This window comes from Apteryx mantelli, chromosome 5 (genome assembly GCF_036417845.1).
Source record: "Apteryx mantelli isolate bAptMan1 chromosome 5, bAptMan1.hap1, whole genome shotgun sequence".
Classification (NCBI taxonomy): domain Eukaryota; kingdom Metazoa; phylum Chordata; class Aves; order Apterygiformes; family Apterygidae; genus Apteryx; species Apteryx mantelli.
This window is the reverse complement of record NC_089982.1, coordinates 84,167,215-84,177,405: the sequence shown is the minus strand read 5'-3', so window position 1 is coordinate 84,177,405 and position 10,191 is coordinate 84,167,215. Positions and strand designations below refer to the sequence as shown.

Sequence of the window (10,191 nt, the reverse complement as noted above, 5' to 3'; positions counted from 1 at the left end):
CCCCGTCACCAGAACGGGCTCCGTCATACGGCTTGGAATGCTGTCTCCTGGTTTGTTAAACAGCGGAAGGAGATTTGTGCTTTCCTCTGCCTTCAGGAGACGTCCGTGTCATGAAGAGGTTTGTGTCTTGAGGGCAGTTTTTAGGATATGTATAGTGCCTGCATGGTATGTCTGAGGAGCACTGTGGTTTAATGCTGTAATTCCCGGTGCAATCCTTTACCCGTGCTGTCCTAAAGAAGTCAGCAAAGACGTATGTATACCCCGGGCTTCGCCTTTGCAAAGCCATTTTCAGCACCGGGCTACGCTTCGTAATCGGTAGTTTGAGATTGCCGCGAATTTTCCCGGCTTGTGCAAACTGCTGGGTGTTTTTAAGGGAAGAAACGTCATATTCTCGCAGGTAGGGACAGTATTTTAGGTCTTCCCATGGTGGTCCCATGCTGCGGCACGGCAGCTCCGGGGGACGGGGACCGCGCTTCCGCACGCGGGGTGGTGGTGCTCAGGGGGAGCTGGCTACGGAGGGGATTGTCCTGGATGGGGAGCAGCGTTTTGGCTGGCGTTTTGGGATGGCCTTTGCAGGAAGGTCTCTGGGTGGGGTAGATGGGACACCTGGGCGCCGCAGAAGCATTTTGGGGGCAACGTAAGTGTTTCGGGGGCAACACCTGCGGCGGGGCCAGCCGAGGACGACCTCGACGAGGCCGGAAAGGTGGAAATTTAACGGCAGTGCTGAATTCGCAAGACGCTTCCGTGGGAGCCGGCGGGTGGATTCTTTTTTTTGGGGGGGGGGGATTTTGGGCCCTCAGCACAGGCTTTTGGGTGTGGGGGTGTAGTGGTGGGGGGGGCGCTGGGGCGGGGAGGCCGCTTGGCCTCACCGGGCCCCACACGCGGGGCGGCAGCGGGGGGATTTGGAGGAGTTAATGCCCCGAAACGGGGGATCGATCCCCAAAACAGGCCCGGGGGGGGGAGGGGAAGGGAAAGGCCTCCCCCCCCCCCGCCAGCCGCCCCGCAGGCCGCGCCGCTCCGCAGCGGGCAGCGGCGGGAGGAGGCGGCGGAGCGGGAGCAGGAGCAGGAGGAGGAGGAGGAGGAGGAGGAAGGGGAGGAGGAGGCGGGGAGCGGGGCGCCTCCAGGCGGGGCCGGGGCGGGCCGAAGGGGAGGGCGGCTGGAAAACAGGCCGGCGCTGGTTCTCGCCTCGCAGTGCCAGGAGGAGCCGCCGGAGCCGCCGCCGCCGCCGCCGCGCCGGGAGCAGCGAGACGCCGAGGCGAGCTGGGCAGGCGGCCGCAGCCCGTCCCCCTCCGGCCACCGCAGAGAGCGAGGTACCGGCGCCGGGGCCGGCATCGATCGTGGCCCCGCTCCCTCCCGCGCTCCCCGCCGCCGCCTGCCCGCAGCCCCCCGCCCCGGGCCCGTCTCTGCCCCCGGCCTAGGGCGGGCGGCGGCGCGAGGCGGCCTCGCCCCGGCTGCTCCTGTCAGCGCGGCGCGGCCGTTCCCACCCGGCGGCGGCGGCGGCGGCACCGGGCCGGGGGGGGGGCGGGGGGCGGGGGGGGGCGGCAGGTGGCGCCCGGCCGCCTTGGCCCCGCACGGCCCCGCGGGGCGCGGAGCCCGCCCGTGGGACACCGGCAGCCGGTAACGCGGAAACAGCTGGGGGCCGCCGCAGCGCTACCTGCCTTCCCGTCTTTCCCGTCTTTCCCTTTTTTCTTTTTTTTCTTTTTTCTTTTTTTTCTCCCTTTTCCCCTTTTCCTTTTTTGCCCCTTTCCCTTTTTCCTTTTTTCCCCCTTTCCCTTTTTCCTTTTTTCCCTTTTTCCTTTTTTCCCTTTTTCCCTTTTTCCCTTTTTTCCTTTTTTCCCTTTTTTCCTTTTTTCCTTTTTTCCTTTTTCCCTTTTTCCCTTTTTCCCTTTTTCCCTTTTTCCCTTTTTTCCCTTTTTCCCTTTTTTCCCTTTTTCCCTTTTTTCCCTTTTTTCCATTTTCCTTTTTTCCATTTTCCTTTTTTCCATTTTCCTTTTTTCCATTTTCCTTCTTTCCTTCTTTCCTTCTTTCCCTCTTTCCCTCTTTCCCTCTTTCCCTCTTTCCCTCTTTCCTTCTTTCCCTCTTTCCTTCTTTCCCTCTTTCCTTCTTTCCCTCTTTCCTTCTTTCCCTCTTTCCTTCTTTCCTTTTCCCCCTTTTCCTTCTTTTTTGGGACCGCGCCGGCAGGGTGTTGGCTGGCGGGGGCACGCGGAAGTTGGACATCGATCGCTAAGGCAGTTCCCACCTGGTGCTTCGTGTGGGCCCCGTGGAGCTGCCCCCCGCCCCAGCTTTTTCCCGCCTCGGCGTTGCGGGCGACGGCACGGGAAGGCAGCCCGAGCGGGAGAGCCGTGGTGGTCCCGCGCGCGCGGCCGGGTGCAGGCGACGAGCTGCCGGGGGGCTCGCGGCCGGCACGCGTGCGTGTGCACTCGGCGGCTCCGGTCGTGATGCCGGGGTCTGGGCAGACCATCCCGAGCCGGCGTCTTTCCAGGCGGGTCCTTCTGCAGCATTACGTGGGGCTTTCAAATCACCAGGGCGGCACGGGAGCTCGTCCTGGGCGCGCGAGAGCAAAACACATCACTGCAATTGCGAGTTGCCGAAACCCAGCCTCAAAACAAGGCTTTTTAGCAATTTACATCCTCGGTCCCCCACATGCGGCTGCGCTGCTTGATCCTTGTTCTCTGCTCACCCCTAAAAATCCTCTGTTTAGAGGCACCCGGTGCAAAGCCCGTCGTAAAGACAGCGCCGAGCCCATCTGCAGCTGCCCTGCTGCGCGGGATGCAAGCACGAGCTTTACCCAAAAGTGAAACCAGCTGTATTAGCTCGTGCGCGTCCGCTCGGAGATCCCGGGTTGAGTCCGGCGCTCTGTCCTCGGCTCACCCTGCTGAGCCGCTTTTCCCCACGCGCCTGAGACCCGGCACTGCTGGGCGAGCTCCCCGGCAGCTTTAGCGGAGGATGTGTGATCAGCCGGCGAGTGTTGCCGCGTGTTGTGTAAGAACGCTCGGTGTTCCCAGTCTTTTACAAATGTTGTTTTATTGACTTACCGATAACATTTTGCTCTTGCAGCTCCTTTTCGTTTTTTTTCCAGATCGCTAGCCTAACACAAGCTAAGGTTTTTATGGCGCTTCCGTGCAACAGATGTGCAGCGTTTCTGTTTTTCAGTGGGTAGCAAGGTCCGCAGTTTCAGCTGGCTCTGCCTCTGAAAAAAGAGGAGTGTCATCTTTCCCTAGTCCCCCCCCTCGATTCTGCCCTTTGTGGAGTGGGAGGCTGGACCGGGAAGCAGGTCTGGATAAATGCAGAGCTGGCAGCAAGACAGGTCTCAGGTCTGGCTCGGTGTCTAGATGCAAATCGTGGCATGGCCACTCAAGTGTTTACGTGGGCAGCTTGGGCATTAGAGGAGCAGCTCGGTGGTATTTTTGGTGGGATTGCTGCTTTTGGCCAAACTATACGTGACAGTGGGCTGTGAGATTTGGGGCTTTAAGTCCTGGAAACGCCAGCTGATGTTGAGCACTGTTGTAGTTTGGAGTCCTTCTCAGTCCTTTAGCCCGGTAGAGCTGGTTTGCCCCCCACTTTCTCGAAATGGTGGCTCTGGAGTGGAGGGGGGACACCACAAGCCCTGGGAACCCCTTTGCCGGTCTCTTCCGTGGTTAAAAGCAGCCCTGGATAGCCCTCTTGGTTTTTCACTTGGATGGCTGTACTTTTTCTGAAAAATCTCTGATGCGTCTTTCCCACCAACATGTGGCAGAGTACTGTCAAAATGTTAATTTTGGTATCTTTGAAACACAGTTTTTTTCTGGGGCAGAAGAATCTTGGTCAGCTTGATAGGGCTGGAGAGATCAAGGTGGAGTTTGAGAAGCTCTATCAGATTGCTAGTTTTCCTGCAGGCAGAAGGACACTTACTATTTACGGGCTCCCTACAGGACCCTCGCATCCAAAAGGTGTGGACGGTGCTCTTTTACCTGTCCTCACCTTAACCAAGTAGTACAGTTTGAGGGTTTTTTTGCAATCCTCTACCTGCTGTGGACTCCTGCCCATCTCTGTCTATGGGGCCAGCTTGAGAAGTTTGGAGAGGAGTTACTAAAATAATCCAGCTGATTTATTCCTATACTGGGGGTGTGGGTGAACCATGTAGTGCATTCCTGCTGCCTGTTGCAGAAGTGGAGCTGCATATCCTCTCACCCCCAGGAACTGGTTTATGTCACTTTGTGTTTTTTAAGACTGTCTTGCCTCAGAAAAATAATTCTTCTTAATGAGATCTCAGATTCTCTGTTTAATTTCTAGCTGACCCAAACGAGGGTCGAAGGAAAATGGAGATGCTGGCTTCTGAAGTCTATGCATTTGCTTACTTTGTATGCTTGGGTTATATCAAAAAGAAATGGAAAAGATGTTCTCAGTGCCTTTTACAAATATTAACATACAGCCCATTGAATTTCGCAAATCTAACTGCCATCTCCCTCTCCCAGTAACCATAATTCACAGACAGAAAGTGGAAAAATGTAGCCATGTCCCCTCCCAGGAGCCACAAACATCAGTCCTCTCCAGAAGTTAGTGAAGTCAAAGCTATGGAAATGACATAACTATTTTTTTTTTGGTTCTATTGGTGAGTTAAAAAGTTGTACCAGAGAGGTAAATAATAAATTAAATAGGTATAAAGAATACCTCTTGGAAACGAAGTGGGTGGAGAATGGATTTGAACTCTTCCTTCTCAAGAGAGTGTCTAAACCACCTGGCTTAGGGATCCATCCTGCTCTGCCTTGGTGAAAAAGTTAGTCTGAACCACAGCACTAACGAGGGAGAGTAATAGCACCCCACCACGTGGTAACCTGGAGGCTAGCTAGCCTGTAAAAGTGGGGTTAGAAGCATAACCACACATCAACTAATGCCACCAATTACTTGTATTACGGACCCTTAAGAAATGAACTATTTAGCAAAAGGCATCACAAAACATTGTGACCTTTCCAGAACACGTTGTCAGTCTCGTTTCAGCCAGAGCTATTGAGGGAACAGGAAATTTCTGAGCTGTTTTGATGACACATCCAGTTTTCGTCAGCTCTTGTTGAGGTATTGGTTTCAGTGTGGCCAGGTATTTCATGCTCTGTGTAGAGGGCACATTTGTGTAGGCACAGTAATATGACTTGGGTTTATAGTAGTCACCATGGAAATTCTTTATAAATCTTTTGCTTGTTGAAAACTGATGTTTCTGTGGTTTCTTTTAATTTTAAGAGTAAATTCCAGAAATACTGTGGGCAGGAATATGAGCTACTTAGAAAATAAGAGCTTCGTGGCTACTCTGCTTCGCACGAGAACACCATGTGCATCATGGTATCGGGAGCTCATGTTGATGTGCTGCAGCCGTTCACATGATGTGTGGCTCTGCTCGGAAAAGTGGCTGTGTAAAATCGTGAGTTTGAGGTCCTGTGTTTGTGTCTTGGGATCTTTTCTTCGTTTCCGTTGTCAGCGCTCTATTGTTGTGCAAATATTTTGGGGAGCATGCGTGGTTCACCTTCTTGCTGTATCTCAGACTTCCAGCTTTGCAAGCTCAGAGGTGGTTCTCGGAGTCCTCCACAACCTGTAATAAAGGCTCTTGAGATTAATCTTGGCACATGCAATTGTCTTTTCTGAAAGGGGATATTGTCAGCGGTGTTTTAGTTGTCTCACTCTACAGCTCTGCAAGCTACATAGTCTTTTATGGAGCTCATGGCACTGTCCTTCACCTTCACCTGACCAGAGTGCCTCCGTCATGTCACCAAAATATACAGCCCTGCCAACACAGTTTGCACATGTTCTTTTGTCGTCTCTTGGGAAGAAGAGGCCTTGGATACCTCTGCTAGCATCCATGAGGGATCCTGGGGACAGCGACTGGAGTGTAGGCTGGAGGAACGGTGCTCGTGGCAGGGATTCAGCCAGCATCCTCGCCCTGCAGATAACACGGCATGCAGGGTGGATCCTGTCTGCAGGCTGAACCTGGCAGTAGCATAACACAGACCTTTGCTGTGGGAGATGCACTGTATATGTTGGTGTCCCTTTTTTCCTGGAGATACTTAATTGCAGTGAATTTTTAATAAGTGGTGCTTCTTTGAAGAATTTTAATGCATGCCTTGGTTTTAAGAGCGATTTGATTTCTTTATGGCCACTGGAGTTTTTGTATTGTGATATCTTGGAGTCAGGACCTGGTGGTTGTAAGAATGGGAGCGTGGGGTGTGGTTTGGGTTCTCATTTTTGCAAACAGGAAAACTAAGGGAGAGATCTGGAGGCCACAGGACAAATCATTGGTAGAACTGAGATTCCAGTAAGCAAGGCAGATTCTCAGGTGTGTGAAGTCTAGAGAGCTGAATTCACTTAAATAAAGATGATTTCAGCTTGTGGTGAATCTTCATTTTCCATTATTTGGCCACTGGCGTTTCTTTTATCAAGTAGGTCTTTAAAATGTTGCAGAGTCTTTGTAATGGCTTGAAAATTTAATTAAAATCCGGTTTTCTTTTTTTAAACCACTGAGTTCAAAGGCAGGAACTACCTTTTAAGAAATAAGAAAATATTTGTTTTCCTGGCTGAGACAAGTAGAGAACTGAGCAGTGGAGGTAGATCATTTCAGAAGAATGGATAATTGTTTATTATTTTCTTCATGCTTCACAGTTATTCTGCATGATCGCAGACTTTTTTTTAAGTGTGTCCTCTAGATTTAGCTGAATGGCATTTAACAGCGTAGGTTACTGGCATGCTTGGAATGACTCAAATATTGGATGGGATACGATGGCGTTTGAAGGCTTTGAAGAGAGAAGAAAAAACCTTTTGGTCTGGATCATTTTCGTTGTGAAATACCTACTCAAAGAAGGCTACCTTGTAGCTGAGGTATCCAGAAAAGACCTGATGCTACAAGCTTAACAGGTAGTCCGGGACTGTCCCTAAGCCAGCTGCTGAACAGAAAAGGAGCAGTTTATTTTCCTTTATAAGAACTGTGTGCAGTTTAATTAATTTTGCAGGGCAGATGGGGTGTGCTGGAGTACCAGGCTTTTTCTCCAGAGAGTATTGTACAGGTGCAGCATTCAAGTGTGCTAACCTAATGTTTCTGTTGGACGGACAGACATTTATTTTGAAACTGAATTTAAAATTCTTTTGTTCCATGAGCGTGCGTGTTCCAGGATGTAGGTGTAACCTCTTGCTTTGATCTCCAATCTTCTTCTAACAGGATTTTCTTTTTTTGGAATTGCTCGCTGTTGTGGTCCCAGTGGACTCCGCTGGGAAGACGTGCATCATTAACATGTCTGGTAATGCTTTGATTGAACTCCTAAAAATTGTGGACCTTTTTGGAAAGTCTGGGTTGCTGTGAGGAGTATAGTTTTGCAAGACCCTGGCTTCAGCAGTGGAACTGCATTAAGATCTTTTCATTGTGCTGTCCTGTCTCTGCCTACTTGTTTCCTCTCTTGCATAACTGTTCTCCATCCCCCATCAGAGCATGGTCTCATGGTTGGCTTATGCTGATTTAAGACACTACTGCTATTGAAAGGGTCGGTCCCGCTCTGGCTTATGTGCTGCTGTGACTGTGGACAAGAGGATCAGGGTGCCCATCTGCCTGACAGCAGGTTATTTTTTGTTTTTATAGGGTAGGTTTTCAGTTGGATCTGATCCCTGGCCCATCCCATGACTGCCACTGCCAGCACTAGTGAGAGAGTTGGACTGTCCCCCTTGAGAGCAATGCGAACTTAGATCACTGGACTGAAAAACTGTGCCCGCAGATGTACGGGAGTATACACACAAACACGTGTACACACACAGCAGAGTGCATATTTTTGCCTTGGATCATTTCTGCGATCTTGGGCACTGCGTGGTTCCACGAACAGGCACGACTGAGAGGCTGGAGATCTGCTTTGCAGGAGTTGAGCAAGGGGGAAGGAAGCAAAAGCTCTTAAAACTCCCTTGCTGTTGAAGTTGGTAGCTCAAGCTCTAACCCTGAGATAAAGATTAGTACTTTGGAGCTTGCAGTTTGCAGTCTGCTGCTTGGATTGTCTGATCTCCCAGAACACTGTGTGCCAATAATTAATTCTTTCAGAAGCACAGTGCTTCCAGTGATGTAGTAGACTAAATTAAATGTCCCTTTTATAGCAATGGGAAGCTCACACCATTGCTCCAGTTATACAATAGCATCTGGTGCCGGACATTGAAAAGAACTCGACAGAGGACTAAATGTGACAATGGTCTTTAGAGTTAAGCACTGGGCCATTAATCTTTTTGTCCTCTGATTGCCTTGGAATGGGATCCAGAACTGGGAGGTGGGCTCCCTATGCCATACAGCGGAGCATTAGGAGGGGATCCAAAGTTTTGATCAGGGAGCGGCTGAAAGTCAGCTTCGCTCTCGTTAGCTGGCTGCCGGAGGTTAGCCAGTAGGAAGCGCACTGAACATGGTAGATCTAGGGGATGGCCAAAAGGTCCATCCTAACTGGGCATCTCTTCACAAAGAGCTTATACAGGTGGGATTCACATGTTAGGGTCCCAGTCAAGCATGGGGACAGGCAGTGCTGGAGGGGAGATGAGTTTGTAATGCTAAACAGATGATCTGAAAGGTTTTTTTTGTTTGTTTGTTTGTTAGAAGCACAGACATTTAGCTCAGGGGTCACCAAAGCATGAAAGGGATCCAGTCCTAAAGATCTTATGCATGCGTATATTCCAAGGAAGAACAGCTGAATGGCCTAAGGAAAACAAGAGAGCTACTCTGACTGCATGATGGCAAAATGGGAGGTCAAGCGCAGGTGGGCTCTTGTTAACAACCATCCCCATGGTGTGCGGGATGTGAGAAAGGTGCTTGGCAGCTGTGGTCTGTCTCATTGGGAAGGCTGTGCTGGGTAGCTCCTGGTCACATGCCCATGGTCCTATTCCATAAGACTTGATCGTTTGTGTTATCTCTGTATTGCTCTTCAGGAAGTGGGGCAGGAGATACCATGTGGGAATGGGCAACTGCTGCCAACAGGATCCAATGGGATCTCGCAGCATTTGTGTGTCATATTACAGAAACAGAAATATTAGGAATAGAAGTAGAAATATTAGGAAAGCTCTTTTGGTCTGGAGCTGCTACCGATACATTTTCGTGTCATATTTTTCTGTTATAACGAAAGAACAGTAGGGTTGGAAGGGACCTTGAGACATTGTCTAATCTGACCTTCTGCCCCACGAGTGGGTCAGATCTATCTAAACTTTCCCCACAGATGTCTGTCCAATGCAGTTCTTAAAAGCCTCCAGTGATGGACTTTCCCCGTCCTCTCTGGGTGAACCATTTCAGTCCTCTGTTGTTCTTAGCATTACCAAGCTCTTCCTAACATCTCCCGCTGCAGTTGAAGACAGCCGACCTCTTGTTCATTCCCCTCTTTGCAGCAGTCTTTGGGAATGGGCAGTGGCTGCAGTTGGACCATGTCTTTCTTGAGACGCAGGGTCCAAAGCTCAGTGCAGTGTGCCATCTGGCACCTTACCTGTATTGAACTGGCAGATGCAATTGCTTATGACTCTCATACGTAGACTTTGGGGTGTGATGGGTGCGTTTCTTTTATCTGGCAGCAGCGCAAATAACCGTTCATGATGTAACATGTTGTTTCATTATGGGTTTATGTCTCTCTACCCACTATAAAAGTAAGACACATACTCCTCTAGTTCAAGTACCATCTTTTCTACGGGGATGTACTATGGGTCTTCACAGAAAGCTTGAGGATAGTGTGGTAAAGTGGAGGTCCTTGTTGGCTGCTATGGTCAAGGCTTTCCCCATGACTAACCGGATTGTAATTTGGGCAGTTGTGCCCTCCCCATCTGACGTCCCAGCTGTAGTTCGCTGGTGACCTCCTCTTCTCCCCCCCTGCAGTGGTTATACTCTGTGCATTTGATTCTGTAGGTGCCGTCTCTTCATTGCTGTGAAGGACATCCATGCGTTTGCACAGCTGGTAGTATGTGGCTGTGCTGATTCCTTTGGGAGGAGAGCTGATGTTCAGAAGTAAAGCATGACGGAACAGAAAATGTAGCAGATTAGCCCTAGAACCATTACTTAGAGGGATAAACCGGTAACATGCCGGCCAGCCTGATAAGTAACGATTAGCCGTTTGCTTGAAGGCGATTGTCGTTTGATCGTTATAATCTTAGGAAAATGATTCCAAATGGCTGTTGTGTGATGGAGCCAGATATCTGAGTTTGGTTTGTTCTGCTTCCAAGTGGACAGATGTTCCC

The 10,191-nt window shown here is 50.3% G+C and overlaps 1 protein-coding gene across 1 annotated transcript in view; it reads left to right on the top strand.

The window, feature by feature from the left end:
- Positions 1-1,217: 1,217 nt before the first annotated feature.
- The window catches only part of SMOX (spermine oxidase), a 57,100-nt gene continuing 48,126 nt past the window's right edge, over positions 1,218-10,191 (top strand). Inside the window, exon 1 of the mRNA XM_067297216.1 lies at positions 1,218-1,310. The gene's annotated coding sequence lies outside the window, so the exon portion shown is untranslated. The remainder of the gene's footprint in view (positions 1,311-10,191) is intronic.